The 27,544-nt window shown below is 46.1% G+C and overlaps 1 protein-coding gene and 1 long non-coding RNA gene across 6 annotated transcripts in view; one reads left to right on the forward strand and one right to left on the reverse strand.

Annotated features, from left to right (window-relative positions):
• LOC112645103 (uncharacterized) overlaps nt 1-27,544 on the reverse strand; it is a 57,065-nt gene that overhangs the window by 4,887 nt on the left and 24,634 nt on the right. The window contains exons 3-6 of one of the 3 annotated variants that reach the window (XR_003126970.3): nt 21,517-21,583; nt 12,989-13,144; nt 9,484-9,542; nt 6,730-7,016 (exon numbers count right to left, since the gene is read on the reverse strand). This is a non-coding gene — a long non-coding RNA (uncharacterized LOC112645103). Of the gene's footprint in view, nt 1-6,729; nt 7,017-9,483; nt 9,543-10,876; nt 11,349-12,988; nt 13,145-21,516; nt 21,584-27,544 lie in introns of those variants that run through there. The other 2 variants (XR_003126969.3, XR_003126968.3) reach the window with 2 other exon arrangements.
• Nucleotides 1,149-27,544, forward strand: part of LRRC4B (leucine rich repeat containing 4B) — a 62,124-nt gene continuing 35,728 nt past the window's right edge. For 2 of the 3 annotated variants that reach the window (XM_049108738.1, XM_025424136.3), the window contains exon 1: nt 24,679-25,093. The gene's annotated coding sequence lies outside the window, so the exon portion shown is untranslated. Of the gene's footprint in view, nt 2,239-24,678; nt 25,094-27,544 lie in introns of those variants that run through there. The other variant, XM_025424137.3, reaches the window with a different exon arrangement.

The raw sequence follows: 27,544 nt of genomic DNA on the forward strand, positions 1-27,544 counted from the left end.
TCACTTTGCGCCTCCACGTTGCCAGTGCTTGCGGGAGTAAGCCGGGCCAGGAGAGAGAAATGCTGAGGGGAAAGGAAGATAAAAATTCCCTGGCATCCAATGACATACAGGAATCCAATCAGATTAGCGGCTCCAACGAAACAGCGCAGGTGTCCAATTAGATCCCGCAGAGTTGCCATGACGACACGCGTCTCCGGAGGGTTTGCAAGGTCGGGGAGTTCGGGCGCTGAGCGCCACCTGGCGCCGGCCGACTCTTGGCCGCTCACGCCGCCGCCAACAACGCGGGGCAGAGCGTCCGTGATGTCACCAGTTGCCGAGCCGGGCCCGGAGCGCGTGACCGCCGGCGCGAGTTCGCGTGAGCTCCCGCGAGCCCGCAGACAGGTCGCGCGCACTTTCGCCAGTGCGTCGGCTGGTGCGCATGCGCTCGTGCTGCTGCTGCCTTTTTTTTTTTTTTAAGCGCGAAGCTAGAAAGGGCGGTAAAGGGCGGGAGGCGCGAGGCGCGAGGATACCCGCCACGCCGAGGGACCGAGGTACGCTCCTCTGCCCCAGGAAAGGCCTGCGAGGGGCTGTGGCCCCCCGTAAAACTCCTGTTGAGGGGCAGAGCCCCGGAAAGCTTGATGTCCAGAGGAAGACTGAGAGAAACGCGGCTCCACAGGGACAGGGACCTGCCACACACGCAAACCCGCGGGAGCAGAAGACGATCCACACATGTTAGGAGGCGAAGGAGAAGCCGGAGGCGGCAGAACAAGATGCTGAGGCGGCCAGGGGAAGGGCCCAGGGCCAGGCAGGCGTGACCGCGGTCAGGACCCTAGGGCGCCCGAGAACGGCAGCACAGAAGGACAGACAGAGACCATGACAGAGGGACAGCCAGCCATGACGAAGGCGACGGCTGCAGAGGCAGCGAGGACAGTGACCCAGACACAGAGATGGCGACAGGGCCACGGGGGCTGAGGAGACCTGAGACAAGACCCCCCTTCACGGGGGGTCTGGTCAGAGAGACCGGGGAGCTTGAGAAAGAAGAGAGCTAGACCAAGAGGATAGTGACAGAGACGGAGAGCAATGTCAGGGAGGGGGTGGGGATAGTGACAGGGACAAAGACCAAGGGACAGTGATGGAGAGGGAAGAGATAAGGGGGACAGTGGCCGATAGAGAGGTGACAATCATAGAGACAGGGAAAACACACTCAGAAGCCAGTGACAAAGATAGAGAGGACAGTGATAGAGAGAGAGAGAAGACAAAGATAACATAAGTAATATAGGGAAAAGTGACAAAAATAGAGAAGGTGCCAGAGACCAAGTTGGAGGCAACAGTGACAGAGGCAGACAACTGCAGGCAGAGAGGGCAAAGATAAAGATAATGTTAGAGGTACAGAAAGCAATATTAGATAAGGAGTGCACCCCCAATCACAGAGGGGACAGACAGAGAAAACGGAAAGTGGCAAGGTGAGAGAGGGAACGGAGGTAGAGGGGACAGAAATAGAGCTAGAAGATTCAAAGGGCGCTAGAGGCACCCATGGTGGAAATAGAGGTGGGAGCAGAGCCGGGGGCAGAGATGGAGGATTCAGAGTGGAAGGATACCTGGGGAAGGAGTCAGAGACAGAAGAGACAGATCCTGAGGGAACAGCAACAGTGCACAGACTCAGAGCAAAGAGCCACAGTGGTGACAGTACCAGAGTGTGAGTGACAAAGCACACTCAGTGACACTATGACAGATGAAGCAACAGGCAGAAAGGATGGTGACAGAAGGGACAGTGATGAAGGCAGTGGAGACAGAGTATAGAGACATAAAAGGTATAGAGACAAGAAAGAGGAGTGGGGCAGAGATAAGGATTAGTGACCAAGACAGAGGGTGGCCTAGCAGACATCCTGAAGATAGAGCTAGGGAGTAGGGGTGCAGGCAGAGTCTGAAAAAATTGAAATTGCATCTTGCAGAGGACGATAGAGATGGAAGGAGAACATGACCAAGGCAAAACAGAGACAGGGACAGAAAGAGACCAAGTTATGGAGATGAACAGAGAGACAAGAGCAAAGAAAGAGAACATGAGGGGTCAGTCACCTGAGATTCCATGAGAGGTCAGGATGACAGGCAAAAGCAAAAATCGGGGAAAAGTGAACAAAATACTTGAAAGGGACACATCAACCTGTGGAGACCAACTGAGACTCACGACCCAGCCTCTGCCTCATCCTGGGAAGTACTGGAAACCATGGCGCCTTGAGCTTTCTCCTTTAAGCCACTTTGGTAAGTTGTGACCTTGATTTGGGATTGTGTTTTGAAAAGACTCCACACAGATTCTAGATTTGTGACCAAGTTCCTGAATCCCCTATTTACCTTGCTTTGGTCCACTGTAGTCACAGCACAAAGAGGGGGCAAAATCGCACTTTTTTTCATTCATTCTTTCATCAAATATTGAGTACTCACTACATGCCAAGACACTATTCTGGATGCTGGAGGCATAGCAGTGAACAAAACAAAGTACATGCGCCCATGAAGCTTTCAACCTAATTGGTAGACAAATATATATATTTATTTAATGTCAAGTAGTGTTAAGTGCTGAGAAGAAAAATCAAGCAAAGCTAAGAGGACAGAATAATTGAAGTTGTTGATAAGAGCAGGCTAGGTTATTCAGATCAACCCTCCCACTGCAACAACTAAACTTGTTGAATTAAAAAAAAAAAACTTAAGTCTCATAAGCACAAAAAGTGTCACAGGATTTATCAGGCCAGGGACCCCTGGATGGCTCAGTGGTTGAGCATCTGCCTTTGGCTCAGGTCCTGACCCCGGAGTCCTGGGATCAAGTCCCACATTGGGCTCCCCACAGGGAGCCTGCTTCTCCCTCTGCCTGTGTCTCTGCCTCTCTCTCTCTCTCTCTCTGTGTCTCCCATGAATAAATAAATAAATCTTTTTAGAAAATAAATGTTTAAGAAAACTTAGTGAATAGCTTTAAAATTAAAAGCAACAACTGAATAGAGAAATAGTGAGCTGGAACATAAGTCAAACAAAATTATTCACAATGTACTGTGAGGAGACAGAGCAGAAAACATGTAAGAGAAGTTGACACATGAAGAATGAGTGAGGAGGTCTTACCTATGTATTTATTCTGAGTCCCCAGAAGGGAGTGAGAATGTGGCAAAAGGAATATATAAAGAAACAATGGTGGATTTTTCAAGTTTTCCAAAATTGATGAGAAATTCTAACTGAAAGATTCAAGAAGCTCAATGACCCAATGAATAACAAGTAAGATAAATATCAAGAAATCCATGCCTAGAAACATTATTACATATTTGACGACTACTAAAGGCAAAGGGATCTCAATAGGGCAGCCCTGGTGGCGCGGCGGTTTAGTGCCACTTGCAGCCCAGGGTGTGATCCCCAGGATCAAGTCCCACATCGGGCTCCTTGAATGGAGCCTGCTTCTCCCTCTGCCTGTGTCTCTGCACCGCCCCCCTCTGTGTGTGTGTGTGTCTCTCATGAATAAATAAATAAAATCTTTAAAAAGAAAAAAAAAGGATCTCAATAGCAGTTAGAGAATACAGATACCCTTCAAAAGATCAATACATAACAACTGACTTCTTAAAAATAACAATGAAAACCAGAATAGGCCCAAAGTGCTGATAGAAAATAACTGCCAATTTTATACCCAGTGAAAAATAAATTTCAAGAATGAGATCAAAATACATTTTGGGATTTTAAAAAGTGAAGAGAGTTTACCACTAGCAGCAGATCCTTAGTAAAAAATATTCTAAGGATCTAATTTAGGCAGGAAAAAAAAAGTGATCCCAGATGGGATATCTGAGATGCAAGGAGAAATAAAAAGCAAAGAAAGTGATAAATATGCGAATAAATCTGAACAGATTTTGGCTGTGTAAAGCAATAACAATAATAATATCTTGTACATTAAAGAAAAGAATATAAACACATAATAAAAACACGTTAGGAGGGGTTATATGTTGCTAAAGTATTCTAAAGTCCTTGTATTATAAATGTGTTGATCAATTTTTGTTATTTAAATACAACTGATATGCAATATCCTATTAGTTTCAGGTATACATCATAGTGATTCAGTCTTTTAATACATTATGAAATGATCCCCACGATGTCTAGTTATTGTCACCATACTGTTTTACAATATTATTGATTATTCCCTATGCATAATAAGCCTTTTAAGTTAGTTTGTGAGTTTTGCTTTCTAGGATAAGCACTAAAAGAAGTAGATAAAAAGAGAAAAAATACAAATAGCCAATATCAGGAATTAAAAAGAAGACATTGGGATCCCTGGGTGGCGCAGCGGTTTGGCGCCTGCCTTTGGCCCAGGGCGCGATCCTGGAGACCCGGGATCGAATCCCACATCGGGCTCCCGGTGCATGGAGCCTGCTTCTCCCTCTGCCTGTGTCTCTGCCTCTCTCTCTCTCTGTGACTATCATAAATAAATAAAAATTAAAAAAAAATACATAAAAAAATAAATAAAAAAATAAAAAGAAGACATTGCTTTAGGTGCTACAGATATTAACAAGGTAAAAAAGTTGGATATTAAGGACAACTTAATATCAATACATTTCAAAATATAGGGATCCCTGGGTGGCGCAGCGGTTTGGCGCCTGCCTTTGGCCCAGGGCGTGATCCTGGAGACCCGGGATCAAATCCCACGTCGGGCTCCTGGTGCATGGAGCCTGCTTCTCCCTCTGCCTGCGTCTCTGCCTCTCTCTCTCTCTCCTCTCTGTGCATTCTCATAAATAAATAAATAAAATCTTTTAAAAAAAAATATAGATGAGCCGGACAAATCCCTGGAAAACTACAACCTACCAGAAATAAGAAGAAATAGAGCATTTGATTAGTTCTAAAACCATTTAAACAAATTGTATCAGTAACTTTTTTTTTACGATTTTATTTATTTATTCATGAGAGACACAGAGAGAGAGAGGCAGAGACGTAGGTCGAGGGAAAAGCAGACTCCATCCAGGAAGCCAGACATGGGACTTGATCCTGGAACCCCAGGATCACTCCCTGGGCCAAAGGTAGGTGTTAAACCACTGAGCCACCCGGGCTGCCCTGTAACTTTTTTTTTTTTTTTTTTTTTTTTAAGATTCTATTTATTCATTCTTGAGAGACACACAGAGGCAGAGACATAGGCAGAAGGAGGAGCAGGCTTCTCACGGAGAGCCCAATACAGGACTCAATCCTGGGATCCCAGTATCTCAACCTCAGCCAGAGGCAAGGCTCAACTGCTGAGCCACCCAGGTGCCCCTCGAAACAGTAACTTAAAAAAAAATCAACCAAAAAGAAAATTCTGGGTCCAGACATTGTCACTAGCAAGTTCTGCTAAACATTTAAGGAAGAAATAACTCTAACATCATGCACACTCTTCCAGAGACCAGCAGAGTGATCAATCTCCAGCTCATTTTGTGAGGCTGGCCTGATACCAAAACCTGGTAAGAAAAGTATGAGAAAAGAAAATTATATACCAATATTCATTTTTAAAAATACTAAATAATAAAATAAATGTAAGGGAATCCATGTTCTGGTTTTTCCCATAATGGCTTCATCACAATATTTAGTTTTTCCCCCAAAAAATATGGAAAACCTATACTTTGCTGGTCCTTGAACATGTATTTGGTCTGCCTCTTGGGTTATCCAGTATTGGTTCAGGCAGAAGGAAGAAGTAGGAACACATTTGGCATGTTTGAGAGACAGAAAGAAAAGGAAGGAAACCTTAGGGATCCCTGGGTGGTGCAGTGTTTTGGCGCCTGCCTTTGGCCCAGGTGGCGATCCTGGAGACCCGGGATCGAATCCCACGTCGGGCTCCCGGTGCATGGAGCCTGCTTCTCCCTCTGCCTATGTCTCTGTGCCTCTCTCTCTCTGTGTGTGTGACTATCATAAATAAAAAAAAAATAAAAATAAATAAATTAAAAAAAAAAAAAAGGAAGGAAACCTTGGCAGGGCTCTTTATATGTAAAAGACCTAAGTAGGCCAGAATTCAAAAACTTCATACTTTTGTTGTGTATCTTGGGCAATTCACTATACCTCTCTGATCTTTAGTTGTCCCAAGTGTGGGAAGATAGAAAACATAACCCAGAAAGGAGATCCAAGAGATGCTGAGTTGCCCCAATTTTACACCCTTTTCCAGTAGATCCCAGAAGAGAGGCAGAGATTTCCTCAAGGAAACAGAATGAAGTGATCCCAAAGAGCCTTTTGCACCTTCCGCAGAGAGCTCCCATCCTTTATTCTTTGATCCAATTATTTGTCTTTGACCCATATCAAAGTTCCTCTACAGGAATAGAAGGAGGGATCCTGGACTCCCTGAAGACTTTCTCTCTTCTTTCCTTCTCTTTGATGCCTGCTGGCAGTGATATGTTTAGAACAGAGCAGGACTTCATAACCTGGGGCCTGGCTTCAGGGGGTCATAAGTTTCCCTGGAATTGTATACAAAGGTTTGTCTGCATGTATTTTTCTCTAGGGAATGAGTTTCTAGCTCATCAGATTCTCAGAGGGATTATTTCATTTGCAGAGAACAAAATTCCAACTCTAACTGGCTGAAAAAGGGAGTGGTTATTGTCTCATGTACAGTTGACTCTTGAACAATGGGTTTGAACTGCAGGTCCACTTATGCACAGTTTTTAAAAATAAATACAGTACAGTACTGTAAATATATTTTTCTTATAATTTTTAGTAGCAGTTTCTCTAGTTTTATTATAAGAATACTATATATAATACATATACAAAATATGAGTTCATTGCCCCTTCATGTTATTGGTAAGGCTTCTGGTCCACAGTAGGTTACTAGTGGTTAAGGTTTTGGGGAGTCAGAAGTTTTCCTGAGATTTTCAGCTGTGTAGGGGATGGGGTCAGCACCCCTAACTCCCTCTCAGTTCCAGGGTCAAGTGTAGATGAAAAGTCACGGTTAGCCCAAAACTTCACGCATGGATCCAGGCTCTCACAGGATGTCACCAGTTACATCCCTTGAATTTCTGAGCCCTCTGATTTCCTCTAATTGGCTGCTTCTTTATGCAGGCTCTCCCCTCCTGGTAGAAATAGAACCTCGTGATTATATTGGGCCCATGTAGATAATTTAGGTTACCCCCTAAAGTCAGCAATGAGCAATATTGATTCCCCTTTACCATTGAACCTGACATAATCGCAGGTTCTGAGGATTATGACATTTTTAGGGAGCCATCATCCTATCTAACAAAGAGGAGATAAATTCTGAGGAGGTACCCACAAAGCCATCACCACAGTTTGACTCCTGGGTTAGAAGCAAGGTCAGAATTAGGAGCAGCTGGAAAATGGAGGGGAGTGAATACTTAATTGAATATATACTACCTGTCAGACACTATTCGTGGGACTTTACATACATTATTATTTACTTTTTGTGGCAACCCTATTAAATATAAATTAGTATCCCAATTTTATCTATAGGAAAACAGAAGTTCGGAGTGATGGAGTGACTTATGGAAGCTGGTGGTAGAGATAGGACTGGAATTCAAGTTTGTATGCCTCTAGAGAACATTTAAAATAAAATCTTAGGTTTATATTTGTAGTATACATATATATATATATATACTCACATATATTCCTTCCCTTGTAAAAATATTTTTTCAATTGTAGAAGTAATTGTGCAATCTGGTTTGTACAATTTGGTTGTACAAATTGGTTTGGTTTTTGAAAACAGTGTTACAGATAAAGCTAAAGTCCCCTTTAATCACTTCTCTACAAACTAGGTATCTTCTCTGGAAGTAACCATTGTTATCACTGTTATGGTGGGTCCTTCCAGATCTTTGTCTAAAAGCATGTATATGTATTTAGTAATACAGTGTATGCATAGTATTGTATAGTAAATGAGTAGTATTGTTTTGAGCAAGCATGTGAGTGTGTTTTAACATAAATGGGATCATACTGTACATATTGTTCTGCAGCTTGCTTTTTTAACTCAACAATATGTCTTGGAAATCTATCCAGATTTACTTAAATAGCTCTGTACCATTTCTTTTAAGAACTGCAATAACATTCCAGAAAACTCATGTTTATTTATCTGTTCTCCTGTTGCTGGACATTTGGATTATTTTTTTGTTTCTTTGCTCCTAAAAACAATGTTGCTGTGAACATCTTTATACAAGTGTCCTTGGGTAAAGGTATATTCCATTAGGGTCCATAAGAACCTGTGGAATCATCAGGTCATGTGGGTGTATTCATTTTAATTTTAGTAAACACTTCCTGTAGCTTTAAACTATTGTTATATAATGAATACCAAAAACTCAGCAACTTCAAATAATAATCATTGTATTGTTTTTTAGCTTGGCTTGGCTAGGGCTGCTCTGCCATAGGCTGCAGGTCTGGTTGGCTCAAATCTGCTCCAGGTGTTTCATCCTGGGGCTCAGGCAGAGGGAGGATCAGCTACTAGGGAAAGCTTTTGGTGGCCAGAGCAGAGATTCAGAGGACTAATGGCAACATGCTAGCCCACTTAAGTCCTAGACTCAGGATTGACACCCTGTTGTTTTTACCCACATGCCATTGGCCAAAGCAAGTCATGTGACCATGCACCAAGTTAAAAGACCAGCAAGTACCCTGTACACAACAAAGCCAGGACAAGGTGGAGGATGCAGTGTAGGCATACCAATTTTTGTTTCTACAGGCCATGGGACAGAGAGCATCAACGCATAATATACCAGTCAATTTAGTTTTGCCAGTCCTATGAGGAAATATATATTGACTTTTTTTCCAAAATGCTTTTATGGCTACTATCAGCCACGATGTAGCACAATGCAGAGGAAAAGGCACCAGGTGGAAATCAGGAGAGCCTGCCACTAATTGCCCCTCTTTCCATTCCCTGTGATTTTAAAGTCGCTTTCTCTATATGGATCACAGCTTCCCCACCTGTCAATGGAGCACAGGACTTGGAGCCAGACAGCTCAAGATCCAAATCCCAGCAGCTCTGTGTACTTGTTTTATGTTACTTTGAACAAATCATTTAATTGCTCCCAACTGCCATTATCACAGCTGTAGAATGGGGCCAATAAACTCAACCTTCCCTACTTCATGTAACAAGATTCCTCTAAAATCATATATATATGATTTATATATGATTTTATAATATATAAAAATAAAAATAAATAAAAATAAAATCCTATATATTTATATATGATTTTATATGAGATATATATCTCATCAGCACTAAAATAGGAAGCACTGCTGATTCAACTCCTTCATTTTAAAGTAAACTGATAGCCCATAGAGGGAGAATGAGAGAGTGCTGAGCAGCATGAGAAGATAGGAATTAGCAAGCAGTCCCTCACAGTATCAGTCAGTTATGTTACACGTGCAAGTAGAAGAACCCCAACAAAAACTGGTTCAAGCAAAAAAGGGGGGGAGTGTACATTCCTTGGTTCACGAAATTGTACAGTTCATGACTGGTATTAGCATCAGGAGTAGCTGGATCAGGCACCCAAATATTGCTAGCAGGAACATATCTCTCTGTTTCTCCCTTTTGCTTACCTCTGTGTTGCTTTATTCTCAGGCAGCCTCTTTTGCATTATGGCAGGGTCACCAGGTGCCTTAAGGGAAAATTACAAACAACAATAAAGAAGGGCCCTGGACTGGGCAAGTTACAAAAAGCCACTAACTCTGGGTGGATAAATTTCAAAAAGGCATCCCATCCATCTGTCTGGCACAGTCTTTTACCCAGGACATAGGTTTGGCAAGAGAAGCACTGGCTGAATTTGTGCAGAGTACAGATTGCTCAAATACTGGCAGCTCAACGTTTCATTTCTACCAGCTAACCAACCCCAGGACAAAGCCAACACCTTTTCCCTGGCAACCCCAGAAAAGGTTCTGAGATTGGTTCTCATTGATTGGGAGATGCCAGGCCTGGCTCAGGCACATTCTCCTAACACCTAGGATGGGTCAGCTGCACTGAAGTCACATAGAAGCAAAGTAGGACAAGATAACTCCCGGAGGAAAGTAATAGTGCTGTTACCTGACAGAGGCCCCTCCTGGGCTGACAAGAGAGCAGATCCCCCTCAAGGAGATTTAAGTTTAACAAGGAGAATAAGAAGTCAATTAACTAGAGACCTAGAAATTGGATTTTGAAGGACACAGATGGTATCTGTTCCAACTCCTTCCAACTCACCCCCCCTTTTAAAGATGGGAAAACAGAGGCAAAGAGATCTTCCAGCGAACTAGGTCAATCTACTAGACAACATTATAAGCTTCCTGAGTACAGCATTTTTATTTCCTACTGTTCTGTTCATCACTCCGCTCCCAACACAGAGTTCAGTCCATATATGAGATGAATGAACAAACAATAACAAGGGCAAGAGTGATTAGAAATGCAAACTACAGGATACAGGTATGTGACTTCACCAAGGTCATACATGCTCTGTTTTTAACATGTAAGTTGTTTTCAAATTTGGCTATCACAAATAGCAGACATCTTTTAAAAAATATTTTATTTATTTATTCATGAGAAACACAGAGACATAGGCAGAGGGAGAAGTAGGCTCCCTGGGAGAGCCCAGTGCGGGACTCGATCCCAGGACTCCAGGATCACAACCGGAGCCAAAGGGAGGTACTCAACCACTGAGCCACCCAGGTGCCTCTAACACACATCTTTGAGTGTATATATATTTTTTTACGTACCTCTCTGGTTATTTCTTAAAAAAAAAAAAGATTTATTTATTTATGATAGACATGGGGGACGGGGCGGCAGAGACACAGGAGGAGGGAGAAGCAGGCTCCATGCCGATTCCGGGACCCGATTCCGGGACCGATCCCGGGACTCCAGGATCACGCCCTGGGCCAAAGGCAGGCACTAAACCGCTGAGCCACCCAGGGATCCCCTGGTTATTTCTTTTTTTTTTTTTTTTTTTTTTTTAATGATAGTCACACAGAGAGAGAGAGAGAGGCAGAGACACAGGCAGAGGGAGAAGTAGGCTCCATGCACCGGGAGCCCGACATGGGATTCGATCCCGGGTCTCCAGGATCGCGCCCTGGGCCAAAGGCAGGCGCTAAACCGCTGCGCCACCCAGGGATCCCCCCTGGTTATTTCTTTAATAGAAGTTCTTATGAATTGAATTATTGGATCATTAACAACACTTTGCAGTAAACTATTTTGTTTTGTTCCTTTTGATAAAGCCCAAGGGCATAGCACTAAAACAACTCAGTGATTCTTTTTTCTGCCCATCAAATAAGCAACAAATATTTTAAGGTTCCACTGAATACTGGTGAGAGCACAACAAAACAGATATCCATGTCCATATGTGGTGTCGGAATGAAAATTGCTGCCACCCTCTGGAAAGCAATTTGGCAGTAGGTGTCAAGTGCAGGAAAAATGGTCAAGCTCTTAAGGCCTTGGAGTCCACCTGCAAGTCAAACAAATATATACAAAGAGGTTCATCATGATGTTATTTATAATGGTTTTTTTCAAAAATAAAATTGCTAGGGTATCCAACTAGAAGGGAATGGTTAAGTTAACTATGCTGCATCCACTCAATAGAATATTACACAGCCATTTTAAATGACATTTTGAGAAATATATATTAGCATGGAAATGTTGGTGAGGTAATGTTCAGTGAACAAAAGCAGAATGCTCACATTTTCTATGAAGTATGAATATAACTATGCTTTTAAAGACTAAATGGAAACGTACCAAACTGCTAGAGAGGATTGTATTTGGAAGGGGAGAGTATGGAATTTTTTTTCTCCTTTTCTCTCTTTGACACCTGTTCTTTCACAATCATTCTGGCAGACAGAATAAAGATGCCCACATCCTATTCCCTGGAACCTGTGAATATGTTGATTTATAGGGCAAGAAGGACTTTGCATATGTGGCCAGGTTAAGGATCTTGAAGTGGGGAAATAATCGTGGAATATCCTTGGGGGCCAATTGTAATCACAAGAGGGAGACAGGAGGATCAGAATCAGAGAAGGCGATGTGACATTAGTAGCAGAGGTTGGAGTGATGGAGCCATGAACCAAGGAATGCAGGCTTCTCAGGCTAGGAAACAGATTCCCTCCCGGATTCTCCTGAAGAATACACTTTTTTAGCCTAGCGAGACTGACTTTGGACTTCTGGCCTCCAACGTTATAACAAAACTGTGTTGTTTTAAGCCACTTAATTTGTTTAATTTTTATAGCAGCAATAGAAAACTAATACAGCCATTAATTATTTTACTCTAAAGAAATAAAACTAGGGACGCCTGGGTGGCTCAGTGGTTTAGCACTGCCTCAGCCTAGAGTGTGATCCTGGAGTCCCGGGATCAGGTCCCACATCGGGCTTGCTGCATGGAGGCTGCTTCTGCCTCTGCCTGTGTCTCTGCCTCTCTGTGTGTGTCTCATGAATAAATAAATAACATCTTTAAAAAAATAATAAAACTTTTAAAAAACATAATATACACAGAGAAAAATACTCAAATTTTAAGTGTCCAGCTCAGTAAATTTCTATAAAGTGAACAAACCATGTAATCAGCAGCCAGATCAAGAAGGAGAACATATACCCAGCCTCCCAGAAGCCCTGTCATGTTCCCTTCCAGGCACCATGATCGTTCCAAGGGTAGTCACTATCTTAACTTCAAATCCCATGGATTACTTTTGCCTCTTATGGGATTAGCTTCCTTTTTCATTCTATCCATGTTGTTGCATGTGATTGTAGGTCATTCATTCTCATTGCTGTAGGAACAGTCCCCATTTTGTGACTGTACCACAGTTTACTCTTTCATTCTGTTGTCAATGCATGTTTGGATTGTTTTCAGATTTTGGCTACTGTGAGCAGTGCTACTGTGAAAGTCATTGTACATATCTTTGGGTGAACACATGTATATATTTCTGGTGGATAACTACCTAGGAGTCAGGGAATGCAGATGCTCAGCTTTTGAGGATCTGTTTTCCAGAGTGTTTATGCTCCCACCAGCAGGGTAAGAGTTCGTCCATTTTTCTGTTGGCTTGTCTGACTTTTCCTTATTGATTACAAGGAATTATTTACATATTCTGAATAAAAACACACCTTTGTACCTTGCCTTTTCACTTTCTTTTGTTGAACAGAAGTTCTTAATATAGTCCATCTTACCAATTTTTCCCTCCATAGTTAACTTTGGTCTTGTTTAAGACATCTTTTCTGCATGTGCACATGAAAATGCTCCCCTGTGCTTTCTTTTAAAAGCTGTATTGAAAAAAATAAATAAATAAAAATAAAATAAATAAAAGCTGTATTGTTTTACCTCTTAGATCTAGATATATAAAACATCTAGAATTTACTTTTGTAAATTATATGAAATGGAGGGCAATGAATTATTTTTAGGAACAATTTATGTACAGTAAAATGCAGAGATATTAAGGTTACAATTTAGTGAGTTTTGACAAATCTATAGCACATGTAACCAATACCTTATTCAAGATAATAGAATATTTCCATCAACCCAGAAGGTTTTCATATGCCCCTTTCCAATTAATCCCCAAGCCCATAGGCAACCACTATTCTTATTTCTATTACTAATAATTCTGCCTTTTCTTGAACTTTACACAAATAGAATCATACAGTATGTTTTCTTTCATGTCTTTTCTTCTTGCTCAACATAATGTCTATGAGACTCATCCATGTTGTTGAACGTATCAATAGTTTATTCTTTTTGTTGCTAAATAGTATTCCATTTTATGAATATACTACAGTGGGTTTGTCTATTCCATTGTTGATGAAAGTTGGAGTTATTTCCAGTTTTATGTTATTATTAATAAAGATGCTTTGCTCTTCCCTAGTCTTTGTGTGGACTGTATATGGAGACTTGTTCTAATTTCTCTTGAGTAAATACCCAAGAGTGAAATTACCAGGTGGTAGCACAGGCTTCAGAATCCTAGTCCTCTTCTATATTATTTATTCAATGCCTGAAAACAGTGACCTCACACATTGTGTCCACTTTAATAGTTGTTTATTACAGAAGGGCAGGTCTGGTACCAGTTACTTCATCATGGCCCTAAGGCAGGAGTTCCCAATGTATTATTTATTTATTTTTAAACAGCAAACTTCCAGATGGTTTGTTTGTTTGTTTGTTTGTTTATTTATTTATTTATTTATTAAGATTTTATTTATTTATTCATGAGAGACACAGAGAGAAAGGCAGAGACATAGGCAGAGGGAGAAGCAGGCTCCTTGCAGGGAGCCCAATGTGGGACCCAATTCTGGGACTCCAAGATCATGCCCTGAGTTGAAGGCAGATGCTCAACCGCTGAGCCACCCAGGTGTCCCCCCACCAATGTATTATAATGAAAAGAAATTGTGATCCAGTTATGTCCCAAACGTATGGTAGAGTAGAAAGAGCATGTGCTTTGGAGCCAAGTAGGGCAGATTTGGAATCCAATCTAAATTTCCTCCCTGTGTATAAGTACTCACCTCTTCAAACTTGAGTCTTCTCTGTAAAATAGAGAGTATAAGAGCACCTTCCTCATGGGATTGTTGGGTTAGAGATAACATGAGCATCTGTCTGATACACAGTAACACAAGCATCTGCCTAATGCACAGTAGGTACAACAAACACAGGTAGTGTTTCATTATGCTGAGGAATGGTTTTGTTTCAAGAATGTTTGAAGTACACATAAGACTGGATAGATTATTGTGTTCAACAAATTTAATGAAAATACACCATTTTTCTGACACTTTCTATACACTGGTATTATAGTAATCACTGGGAATAGACCAGGTGTCTATTCTTAAGGGGTTTTGCCATCTAGTGGAGAAAAACAGTCAGTGAGTAGTAGATAAACAAACAAATAAGAAAATTTCAGTTATGAATAAATGTTATGAAGAAAATAGGACAGAGTCTTGTTATAAAGAGTGGCCAGGAGTGGATATGAGGGCTCCTTTAAATAAGTTGGACAAGGAATTTCTCTTTGAAAGGTGATATTTGAACTGAGGCCTGAAAATCAGAAGGAGCCAGCCATGTGAAGATCTGGGAAAAGAGTGTTGCAGGTGGAAAGTAGCTGGCACAAAGGCCCTGGGGTAGAAATGAGCCCACTGTAGTGGAAGAAGCTGGAGTGTAGTGAGTGAAGGGCAGAATGGTAAGAGATGATGTAGAGTGCTATCAGGGCCCAGACCATGCAAGGTACAGTAGGCCATGTTCAGGAGTGCAGATTTAATTTGAAGTAGGGTGGGAAGTCCTCAGAATGTCTTAAGTTGAGAGATAATATGATCTGATTTACATTTTAACAAGATCAGTTTTGGGACACCTGGGTGGCTCAGCAGTTGAATGTCTGCCTTTGGCTCAGGGGGTGATCTCAGGTACAGGAATTGAGTCCCACATTGGGTTGTCTGTAAGGAACCTGCTTCTCCCTCTATCTATGTCTCTGCCTCTCTCACTGTGTCTCTCATGAATAAATAAATAAAATCTTAAAAAAAAAATCAGTCTGGCTACTGTGTGGAGAACGGATTGTAGGGATACAGGAGTGGCAATAAGGCCAATGAGGAGGCCTTTAGCTGGCCACGGGAGAGAGGATGGTGACTATTGCTACTGTGGTAGTAGAAGAGAAAGAAAGGACCGTTTGCAACATATTTTAGAAGTAGAACCACAAGGTGCACCTGGGTGGCTCAGTGGTTGAGCATCTGCCTTTGGCTTAGGGTATGATCTCGGGGTCCTGGGATTGAGTCCCACATTGGGCTCCCCACAAGCAGCCTGCTTCTCCCTCTGCCTATATCTGTGCCTCTCTCTCTGTGTCTCTCATGAAGAAGTGAATAAAATCGGGAACCCTGGGTGGCGCAGCGGTTTAGCGCCTGCCTTTGGCCCAGGGCGCGATCCTGGAGACCTGGGATCGAATCCCACGTCGGGCTCCCGGTGCATGGAGCCTGCTTCTCTCTCTGCTTATGTCTCTGCCTCTCTCTCTCTCTGTGTGTGTGACTATCATAAATAAATAAAAAAAAAGAAAAAAAGAAAAAAAAAAGAAGTGAATAAAATCTTAAAAAAAAAAAAAAAGATGTAGAGCCACAGACTGGATGATGGGTTGGATGAGGGTGAGAAAAGAGCACAACCAAGAACAACTTCTCTATTCCTTCCTCAACTAAATGGAAGGTGGTACAATTTGCTGAAGTAGGGAAGACTGGAAGCAAAACAGGTGTGTGTGGGGGGTGGAAGTCTAGAGGTCTGTTTTAGATATGTTGCATTTGAGAAGTGGAAATGTCAAGTACCCCTTTGTGTGCATGCAGAGAGGGAGAGCTCAGTGCAGAGGTTAGGGCTGGAGACCCACATTCGTCAGCTGACTGGAGTGTTTAAAGCCACAGAACAGGGTGAGGTCACCTAGGGAGAGAGAGAAGAGCACCAGAGAGGGCTTGGTCCCTGCGGGTCTCCTCCCACACTGAGAAGCCAAATGAAGGTCGAGAAGCCGACAAAGTTCTGATGAGGGAGGAATAAATCGTGGAGGGTTTGGAGTCACTAAAGCCAAGAGAAGACATGGTTTCAAGGAGACACTATATCAAATGCTGCTAAGTGGATAAGTAGGGTAGGAATGAGAAGTGGCCCCTGGATTTGCAACATGAAGGTCCTGGTGATCTAGACAAGGGCAGTTTAGTGAGGGAGGAGTGTGTGTGTGGGGGGGGGTGGACAGACTCCCAGCTGGCGTTTGAAGAGAGAGTAGGACATGAAGAACAGGAGATAGTCATCCCAATGGTTTTAGAAGTTCTGCTGAAAATGACAAAGAATAGGATGCACTGCAGGGAAATATGGTGTCAAAGGAGGGGATTTGGAGAATTATTATTTCTTCAGATGAGAGATACTAGGGCAATATTTTTTTTTAGACTTCATTTATTTATTCATGATATAATTTATACACAGAGAGAGAGAAAGGCAGAGACACAGGTAGAGGGAGAAGCAGGCTCCATGCAGGGAACCCGACATCTCCAGGATCACGCCCTGGGCTGAAGGCGGCGCTAAACCACTGAGCCACCAGGGCTACCCAGGCAATCTTAAGTGCTGGTACAAACAGAGAATAATTGTTTTATGCAGGATGCAAAGGGGTTAATTGCAAGTGACAACCTGCCCTAAGTGTTATTCTCTCAACTGAATCCCCACCACATTTTTTATGAAAAATGACAACATACAGAAAAATTGAAAAAAAAATTGAGCATCTATCTACCCACCATTTAGACTCAATAATTATTCACACTTCAAATGCTGAATTACCTGAAAGTAAATTGCAGACATAAATACTTCAGCAGGAACCTCCTAAGAATAAGAATGTACTCCTACATAATCACAATATTATATTATTACACATAATAAAATTAACATTAATTCCTTAATGTTTCAAAGATCGAGACCAAATTCACATTTCCCCAGCTGCCCAGAGACTGTCTTTTAGGGCTTGTAAAATATGTTTGAAATCAGGACCTAAGCAAGTTTCATGCACTGCATTTGGTTATTACATCTCCTTTAATCTCTTTTAATCCAGAGCAACTATTCCAACTTTGTTTACTCTTCTATGATACTGACTTTTTGAAGAAACCAGGCTGCTTATTTTGTAAATGCCCCACAGTCTGGATTTGTCTCATTGTTTCTCCATAGTGTCTTTTAACTTGTTCCTCTATCCTCCTTTCTAGAAGATGGAAATTAGGTCTGGAGCAGGAGTTCCCAAACATTCTCACTTCACAGTGCCTTTGGTATCTCTGTAATTCTTTCATAGTGTACATAGGCTCAAAAGAAATACCTAACTAAAATACCCATTTATTAAGTTTATGACTGAACAACTCACCACCAGTTGAAGAAGTAATGCACATAAATTGAGAGTAAAATATTTTATTTCATTCTTAAACAAAACTAATTACTTATTAACAGGATGGCAGTATACAACCTCTCAAACATCAGAATCACTCTGACCACTCTCCTTCATATCCTGTTCCACAAAGATTTTCAGGGCAGTGTTTGCCTTTTTTTTTTTAAGATTTTATTTATTTATTCATGGGAGACACAGAGAGAGAGAGGCAGAGACACAGGCAGAGGGAAAAGCAGGCTCCTCACAGGGAGCCCAACGCGAGACTCGATCCCAGGACCCCAGGATCATAACCTGAGCTGAAGGCAGATACTCAAACACTGAGCCACCCAGGCGCCCCAGTGTTTGCTTTTAATGACAGAACTACCAAAAACCCAGCTTCCCAAAGACTTGTCATCCAAAAAAATGTAGAGCAAATATAACATTGAAACTGTGAACTACCTCAGAATTAGTAGGTCAAATGTTTTCTAATAGATATCAAGTGCCACTCTTTCTCTTGAAAACTTTAAATATCCTGTAACCAGGAGGCAGCCAATACTGGCTTTCCAAGAAAGAGGCATAGTACATCTCTTTTCAACTGACTGTTAATGTCACAGTGCTCAGTGGCCACTTTTTCTCAGAGAGCTGGTTGTTAAATCATCTACCAGCACAGCATTGCTGGGAGTTTGTTACAGTTCCCCCCAGGGTGCTTCAGCTATAGTTTGGGAACCAAGGGTCTTAAGGCTTAATTAGATTCAATTTAAACATTCTTGGCAGGGATCCCTGGGTGGCTCAGCGATTTGGTGCCTGCCTTCGGCCCAGGGCGTGGTCCTGAAGTCCAGGGATCAGTTCCACATTGGGCTCCCTGCGTGGAGCCTGTTTCTCCCTCTGCCTGTGTCTCTGCCTCTCTCTTTCTCTCTGTGTCTCTCATGAATAAATAAATAATCTTTTAAATTTTTTTAAAAATAAACATTCTTGGCAACAAAATCTCATAAATGATGCTTTTCTTCATTTTGCTTTACTTCAGGAGGCACATATGCCAGGTTTTCCCATGATTAGTGATGCTTTCATAGGTTTGTTAAGGTGGCGACCACTGCTTCTCTCCACTATACAGGTATGAATAATCTGCAGAGTGAGACTTTAGCAACATGTGAATATTCTGATGATCCTTGGAGGAATGAATTTGGGACTTCAAACTAGTGATTATCATTCTGTCATAGGTATATATCATCATATCTGCCATATCTATATATGATAAATATGGGGCACCTGGTTGGGTCAGTTGGTTAAGTGTCTGCCTTTGGCTCAGGTCATGATCTCCTGGAGTTCTGGAATTGAGCCCTTGCTTCTCCCTCTCCCTCTGCCCTTCTCCCCAACTCATGCTCTCTCTCTCTTAAATAATTTTAAAAATCTTTATATATGATAAATATGTATTTACATACACACACATTTATGTGTGTGTGTAACAGTCACACAAAACATGTTACTGACCTAGTCATTCCCTTTGGTGCTCAAATTGCCCAAACTTTTAAAAAAGATTTTATTTATTTATTCATGAGAGACAGAGAGAGGCAGAAACATAGGCAGAGGGAGAAGCAGGCTCTCCATAGGGAGCCCAATATGGGGCTCGATCCCAGGACTCGGATCACCACCTGAGCTGAAGGCAGGTGCTCAATGACTGAGCACCCAGGTGTGCTAAACTGTCCCAACTTTTCCCAGTAGAACCCCTTCAAGCTGGCTCTTGTAGCCTTTTAATGTGGTCCCATTAGGCTTTGAGCACTTCCTTGTCTTTTGGGTACAAAAGATATCCCAGGTTGACTTTGTACTGGCCCTACCCCAAACCTGGAACCAGTTGTTTTTCCAAGGAGTCTGGCACCTTGGAGGGGAATAATATCTAGAAACTAAGACCAGGTTAGGATGCATGCTTATTTCAGCCAAACTTTCAACCACTGGTGGAAGCAGATGGTTTGAGACTGCCCAGTCTAGTAAAGAACTACAGTGCTAGTGGTCTGTGTTGCTGACTGTTGTACTTATCTACTGCTGTGTAACAAATTGCTCTCAGTATTTAGTGGCTTAAAACAACAAAATCATTTTATTATGTCGTAAGGTTTCTGTGAGTCAAGAATTTGGGAAGGACTCCTCTGGGCACTTCTGGCTCTGGATCTATAAAGTGGACATAGTGAGACTATAGTGAGGATAAGACAGGCAGGATAAGGTGTGCAGGCCAGGCATCTTTCCCTCCTTGGATAGTATCAGGCCTCTCTCTGTGGCCTCTCCACATGGCTTAGTTTGAGCTTCCTCCCAGCATGGCAACCTCAGAACAGGCCTTTGGCTTATATAGCCACCAAAGGCTCAGGAGTGAATATTCCAGCATAAAGCAGAAGCTTCATCTATTTTATGACCTGGCCTTGAAAGTCACATGGCATTACTGCTGCCACACTCTATTGGCCACAAAAGTCACAAAAGCCCTCCTCAGTCCAAGGGATGGCACACAGAGGAGTGTCAGAACATGTGGCATGGAGGATATTGTTATAGCCATCTTTGGGAAATATGGTCAGCTACTCTGTCTCAGGACAAACACAGATGTTTTGGAAACCTGACAAGCAGGTAACAGGATGTTTCTCTGCTGTAAAAGTTGAGCATCTAACCCTGTGTTCATTTTTCAGTGGTCATCATCTCTCCTAAGAATTAGGGTTAGGGGGATCCCTGGGTGGCGCAGCAGTTTGGCGCCTGCCTTTGGCCCAGGGCGCGATCCTGGAGACCCGGGATCGAATCCCACGTCGGGCTTCCGGTGCATGGAGCCTGCTTCTCTCTCTGCCTGTGTCTCTGCCTCTCTCTCTCTCTCTGTAACTATCATAAATAAATAAAAATTAAAAAAAAAAAAAAGAATTAGGGTTAGGGTTGGAGTTGGAGATATAGCGAAGGACAGAATTGGGGGAAGACCTAGGGCCTCGCTTAACACCCACTGTGATGCTTCCCGCTTCCTAGAACTCTCCACCTTTGATGACAATCATGATTATTTACCAGCAGAGGTTAAGGCCCATGGCATTTTCTCAGTGTGATATATTGGACAAAATACATGAATACTGGCCGGGGAGGGGTGTGTCTGTGATACCTCTACCCCCATGGACCTCACTTTGAAAGAGTTTTCTTTTTTTATTTATTCATGACAGACACAGAAAGAAAGAGAGAGAGAGAGAGGTAGAGACACAAGCAGAGGGAGAAGCAGGTTCCCCGCAATGAGCCTGATGAGGAACTCGATCCTGGGATCCCAGGATCACTCCCTAAGCGTGAAGGCAGATGCTCAACCACTGAGCCACCCAGGCGTCCCTTGAAAGAGTTTTCTGAGCAAACCAAACTACATGGGGGGAAAATTTCCTTTGCCCATACTTTATTTATCAAAGGTATACCTAAGTACCCATCAGAACTTCTGATCAGGGGGATCCCTGGGTGGCTCAGTGGATTAGCGCCTGCCTTTGGCCCAGGGTGCGATTCTGGAGTCCTGGGATCGAGTCCCACGTCAGGCTCCTGGCATGGAGCCTGCTTCTCCCTCCTCCTGTGTCTCTGCCTCTCTCTCTCTCTCTGTCTATCATTAATAAATAAATTAATTAATCTTTAAAAAAAAAAACTTCTGATCAGGGTGCGACAAGCAGTTAATACTGAGTGGATTAGAAAATTTTCTCTTAAAAAAAAGTTTTTTTCTTAACAGCCTGAAGCAGAGAAATTTGATGTTTGGGTTAACCTCTGACATGCCATCCCATAAGAAATACACAATTTACATTTGGTTTTTTGAAATAGTAAACATACCTTTGCATCTCCACTGTTACAGGGGTTCCCAGGGTCACTGCCACCGCTTCTTTAGGTAATATGGTTTCTGGTGCATCATAGGCCCCAGTCAATGTTGAAAACATGAAAGAAAAATGGGGGTCAGGGTTTAGGTTACTCAGGATTGCCATCTGAGTTGAGTTTTAGGGCAAAGTTTAGGGTACAGAGGTGTTATCAAGGCTTTAGTATTGTATTTGAGCCAAACCTAGCACTCTGTCATTCTCTTCTTCCACTCTGCCTGTCTCTCACCATCTTCTGCCACACTGGCTTTCTCTCTCAATCAGCCCAAGCTTGCTGTCCTCCCAGGGCCTCAGCTCCTCATATGCCTTCTGCCTGGGGGCTCTTCTATGTCACCGTCCCAGCTGCCTCTTTCTTGTCATGTAGATCTTGGCTGAAAAGCCTTCCTCTGGGAGGCCTCCCTTGACCTCAAGTCTGTCCTCCAGATACTCGACCACACCTCTCCTAGTACCCCCTTTTATTTATCTGAAATAGGTCTTTGGGTAACCTTTCTCCTGAAAGGTGAACCCCCTGAGAGCAGGGACTGTGCTCTGTCCTGTTCTCCAGCTCTGTCTGTCCCTGACTCTCAGGGCCCTGGCTGGCATCAGGTACTGAGCCAGTCCTCAGTGAACACTGTTACTCAATGACAATCACACAGAGGAGTCACTCCCTACAGGCAGAGTTTCAGACTGTGGACCGGAAGCTCATGGGTGGGTAAGATATTGAAATTCTTCCCTATTTCCCTGCACTGACCTCTCCCAGGGACCCTCCTGTATTAAAGAGTAAATGCTGGCACAGCAGGGACTTCACAGACCCCTGCCTGTGTCCACCAGTGCCCATATCCCTCAGAGTCAAGTTCAGGGTAGTTATAAGGAGACAGCAAGGTGTTCACAAAGTGCTCAGCACAGCATCTGATGGTAGTAGTAGTTCGCCTGCAGAACACGCTGGCTGCCATCATCGCTACAGTTTCACCAATGTTACTGCTGCCCTTGGGCCTGCACTGTGCTGCACCTTGGAGTACACACACATTCACTCCTCCAGTCTCCTAAACCAGATTTGAGCAGCAGCCAGGTGGGAACCCAAAGCTCCACAACCGACCTGTTGCTCTGTGGCCCTTGCCTGTCTCTCCTCTCACAGCTTCCCTCTCTGTAGGTCTCACATCTGCTCACAGCTGCTTCTTCTGCACCCAAATGTGACCTCACTTGTCACTCATGAACTCCAGGCCTGTCTCCCACTCTGGCTCATTACACCTGTCTGTCTGGGGCACCTTCCTTCCCCAGACCCGACTCCATTGTGCCCCATTTCTGCCTAGGAGGATGAGAGGGGCCCAACTTTCCCCTCCCTGGGGCTCTCAGAAGGAAAAGGACAAAGACAAAGAGGTGACCTCTCTGGGACTCTGGGACTGAGGAAAGGAGTCCCATGGTAGTAGCTGGACTTCTTGGGGGCTGGGAGGGGGGACAAGGAAGAGATGAGATTTCTGCCCTAATTTCAGAACCCAGAAGGAAACTCAGTGTCCTGGATAGGGCTGCCTCCTTTCAGCCCCCTTCTGGGTTTCATTACCCCCTAATTTTGAGTCTTTTAGGGGAGTGTACAGGGAGAGTTGATGGGGCAAAGAGAAAGCAAGGTGACCTCTGGGCCTCTGCATCCTCCCTCCCCACCTCCCTGAACCCGAGGTACAGTGTCACTTCACAGCTCTAAATGTATCCCCAGCACCCGCTGCCAACACCTGGGGGAGGTGAGAGGATGAGGGGGGAGGCTGTGGGGCTCTGTTCTCTGCCTGCTTCCAGGAGCCTCCACCTGACAGGTCTGGGCCAGGGAGATCTTCCACAATTCCTTTCCAGAACCCAGGACTCTGGATTTGGATCCTGCCCTGGGGCTTCTGAGAGCCCAGTGTCCTTGTGTAGAAAATGGATGTGAGGCTCCTTCTTTCTTTTTTTTTATTTTTTTAAAATTTTTATTTATTTATGATAGTCACACACACACACAGAGAGAGAGAGAGAGAGAGAGAGAGAGAGGCAGAGACACAGGCAGAGGGAGAAGCAGGCTCCATGCATCAGGAGCCCGACGTGGGATCGGTCCAGGGTCTCCAGGATCAGGCCCTGGGCCAAAGGCAGGCGCTAAACCGCTGCGCCACCCAGGGATCCCATGAGGCTCCTTCTTGGTCCTGAGGGTGGTGGTGGGGGTATGAAGGAAGCACACAGTGGGGTTCAAGGAATGCCCTGGTGCCCCTCCTCAGGCCCCCACTACCTAGTGCCATCAGAGCTCCAGCTCCACGGCTCCCATCTCCCTGGCCCTGGGTCTGTCCTCTCCCCAACCCACCATGGGTCTTCCTCCATCCTCTGTCCAGCTCCTTTCCTCCCTGCCCTCTTCCCCATCTTGCCAGCTTCCCCCTGGCTCTTAACTCTAATAGCCTAGCCCCCACTCCCTCTCCCCACTGCGACCCCCAAGGGGGCCCTGCTTCCTTCCCCCTCTGCCCCACTCCTGTCCCTGTCCCCTAGCCACTTCCCTCCTCCTCTGCCTGTCCCCTCTTGCCCTGTATCATCTCCCTCTCCCGTCCCTCCCACATTCATTCTGCAAATATTTACCAAAGGTGTACTAAGAGTTACTCCGCTTGTTTCCCCTCAGTCTCGGACATAGTCCCTCCCTCTCCCCACTCTCAATCTCTTCCCTCCTCTCCCCTGCTTCCCCTCCCCTCCCCCTTCTCCTCCTCCTCCTCCTTCCTTCCCCCTTACCTCCCCTCTTTCCCTCTCCATACCGATTTCCTCCCTTCTCTCCTCCTTCCCTCTTCTCCCTTCCCTTTTCTTTCCTCTGTTTCTTCTACCCCTCCACCCTTCCCCCTCCACCCTCTTGTCCCTCCCCCTTGCTCTCCCTTAACCATCCTCTGCTTTTTTTTTCTCCCTCCCCTCTCTTCCCCCTCTTCCTCTCCTCCTCTCTGTCTTCCCTCCCCTCTCTCCTCTCCCCCCTCCTTTCCTTCCCGGGCAGCCTCTCCCCCCCCTCCCGGCGCCCTCCCTCCCCTCCCTCCCGCTCCCCCTCCATCATCAGTATTCCGCTCCCGTCTCCGCCGCTCTCGGCTGCTCGCGGTCGCTGCCGCACCGTCCGAGGCGGGGGCCGGGGCCGGGGCCGGGGCCTGGGGGGGTGGGGTGGGGGGAGAGCGGCGCCGGCGGCCCGAGGAGGGAGGAAGGAAGGAAGGAAGGAAGGAAGGAAGGAAGGAAGGCTGGAAGGAAGGAAGCAAGGGAAGAAAGAAGGAAAGAAAGGAAGGCAAGAAGGAAGGCGGGCGGCGGGCCGGCGGGCGAGGGCGCCGGGCCGGGCGGCAGGCGGGCGGGCGAGCGAGGAGACAGAGCGGCCCCCCGAACCCCACCACTGCCGCTGCGGAAGCAAGCCCCCTCCCCATCCAGGAGCCGGGGAGGGGGGAGAACTCAAGAGACCCAGGCCTGGCCGCAGCCCCGCCCCCCGCGCCTCCCCGCAGCGGGCCTCGCACCCCAAATCCCTGTGCCTCATTGGGGGGGGTCCTCCCCCCGCGGGCCGGGCATGCTGCCCCCCAGAAGGAGCCCCTTTCCTCGCTGTGAGTAGCCGCCAAGGGGCGCCGGGTGGGGGCGGGAGGAACCGCGGAGGGTGGGTGGGGGGCATTCTTAATTAGGGGACCGTGGTCTAAGGCCTCCTCCCGGAGGGGGGGGGTCGGCGGCAGAGGACAGTGGGCGGGGCCTGATGGAGAGCCGAAGCGGGTGGGGGAGGTAGTCGGGTGGGGGTTCTCTGGGCCATGCGAGTTGTCTTGGGGGGTCGCCGCTGCCTCCGGGACGGGCGGGGAGGGGGGGTGTACGTCCGGTGATCGCTGCGCGTATCCAGCTGCGGGGTTGAAGATGTAGGCTTAGGGTGGGGGGGCTAGCCGAGTGTAGATGTGGGCCCCCCTTCCTGGGGTGGGAGCCCGAGTTCTTCCCCCACCATTGCCCCTCCCACCTCCACACGGCTGCTGCTTGGGGTGGGGGGGCACGCCAGTGATGGGGAAGGGGGAGAGGCGGGCACGGGGTTTCCTTGGTGACCGCGCCTGGCAGGAGCGGTTGCCTTGGTAACCAGGGAGAACCGGGGAGTTTGGGATGTGAGAATGGGAAAGACGGAGGGGGTGACTGGGGAGCGAGACTACCCCCTCCCCAATCTTCAGCCCCTCTCTCTCTGGGGTACCCCAACCCCTACCGGTGGGCAAGGAAACCCCTGTCCTTCCCTTTTCCCCAGACCCCCTTTCTTGACCCGATTCTGCTTTGGGGCCTTCTATCCTCCCGCATGTGTCTCCACGGAACCACTACCTCCCTCCCACCATCCTTAGCCCTCTCCTCTTGGGGACCTCCCCTCCCCCCCATTTGCTGGCTTTCCACTCTCACACCTGCTCTTCTAAGACCTTCTAACTGCACCTCACCTTCCCTTCAGGGTCCTCTCACCTCCGTCTCTGACTCTCTCCCACCAGATATCCGCTCCTTTGACCTCTCCAGGAGACCCTGACTTTAACCCCTCTCTCCTCTAGCCCCACTCCCTACCGTGTTAGTCTCAGGAACCCTTGTCTTTTCCCCTCTTTGCTTAGGATCCGTGTGTGTGAGAGAGTGTGTATGTTGGGGAGGGGTGTTTCTCCCTAGCACTACCACCAGCTTGTCTCTCTCACATATTCATCTGTGTCTGGGATCGCCTTTTATGACCTTTCCTCACTCAGAGCCCCTTTCCCTGTCTCCCTGTCTCCTTGCCCCGTGGGATCCCCCAACCCCAGACCTCCCAGTCCTGGGGCATCTCTGAAACCTCTCCTTCCTGACGCTTGCCTCCTTCCAACTCCTCAGTCCAGGACCACGAGGCCCAGGCTCTGTCCAGGGTTCCACCCAAGTTTGCAAGACCCCCTTCCATGGGCTCCTCCCTTCTCTCCTGCCAAGAGCGCAGCCAGTCTCTCTTGTGGGTCTGAGTCGCCTTGCCCCTGAGCCCCCTCTTCCCCCCCACACACCCCCATCCCTTTCTTTCCGCCACTCCCATCTTGACCCTTCTCTCCCCACCCCCACCTCTGCTGCTCTTCTGGTGTACCCTCCTCTTCTCCCTCCCCTGCTTCCCGCAGCCTCAGGCCCGGTTCTCCGGGAGACACTTTCTCAGGGTGGGGAAATCCCCTGGGGAGAGCCCAGCTGGGAAGGGGGAGGGGCAAGGGAGCCTCAGGGCTGCCCCACAGCCCCCTCCCCACCCTCCCTCCCCAGCTGGGAGCTGCAGTCGAGCCTCCGCAGCGCCCCATTGCTATGCGCCTCACATCCCTAGTCCCGGCCGCGCAGCCGCCAGACAGGAACTCAGGCTCCAGCGGCAGCTGGGAGTAGCCGGAGTTGCTTCCCTCCTGGTCCCGGCAGCCGGCAGCATCCTCTCCCCCCCTAAAAACTCCCCGCTTCCCAGGACCATGGCCAGGATGGGCCCCTCCCTCTTCCTGTGGCATCTTCTGTCTCCTAGCTCCTTCTAACTTACATCTTGCACCCTTCTCTTCCCCTTCCCGCCTTCCTTCTTCTCTTCCCTGGGTCTCCTCTAATCCTGGCCACCTGATTGTCCACAGCGCACTCAAAAAGGAGAGGCAAAGAATGAAGCAGCAGGAAGGCTTTGAGACAGACCCTCAAACAAGGCAGGGAAGGGTGGGAGCCAGAGAGATAGAGGCAACAGCTAGAGAGAGGGGACCTGACTCCCAAACAGACACACTCACACAATTAGGGTGCATCACCACGGAGCCAGACATACACAGAGTTACTCACTTAATTTCTGAAAGAAAGCGAGAGTCAGTTGGGAACACACACCATCCACACACACAGAGGAGGGAGAGCAAGAGAGCCAGGCAGAGACACAGGGAGCCACAGACTCAGGGAGGGTGCCTACGACCCACAGTGCTGGCAAGAAGGAGCCAGAGAACACTTCACTTCACCACCAGAGGTGCAGGGGGGATTAGAGGCACAGTGTCTAACTGTAAGGGACCCGTATCAGCCATAGGCAGAGGGTGGGAGAGTGTGAGAAAGACACA

Source organism: Canis lupus, chromosome 1 (assembly GCF_003254725.2).
Source record: "Canis lupus dingo isolate Sandy chromosome 1, ASM325472v2, whole genome shotgun sequence".
Lineage (NCBI taxonomy): Eukaryota > Metazoa > Chordata > Mammalia > Carnivora > Canidae > Canis > Canis lupus.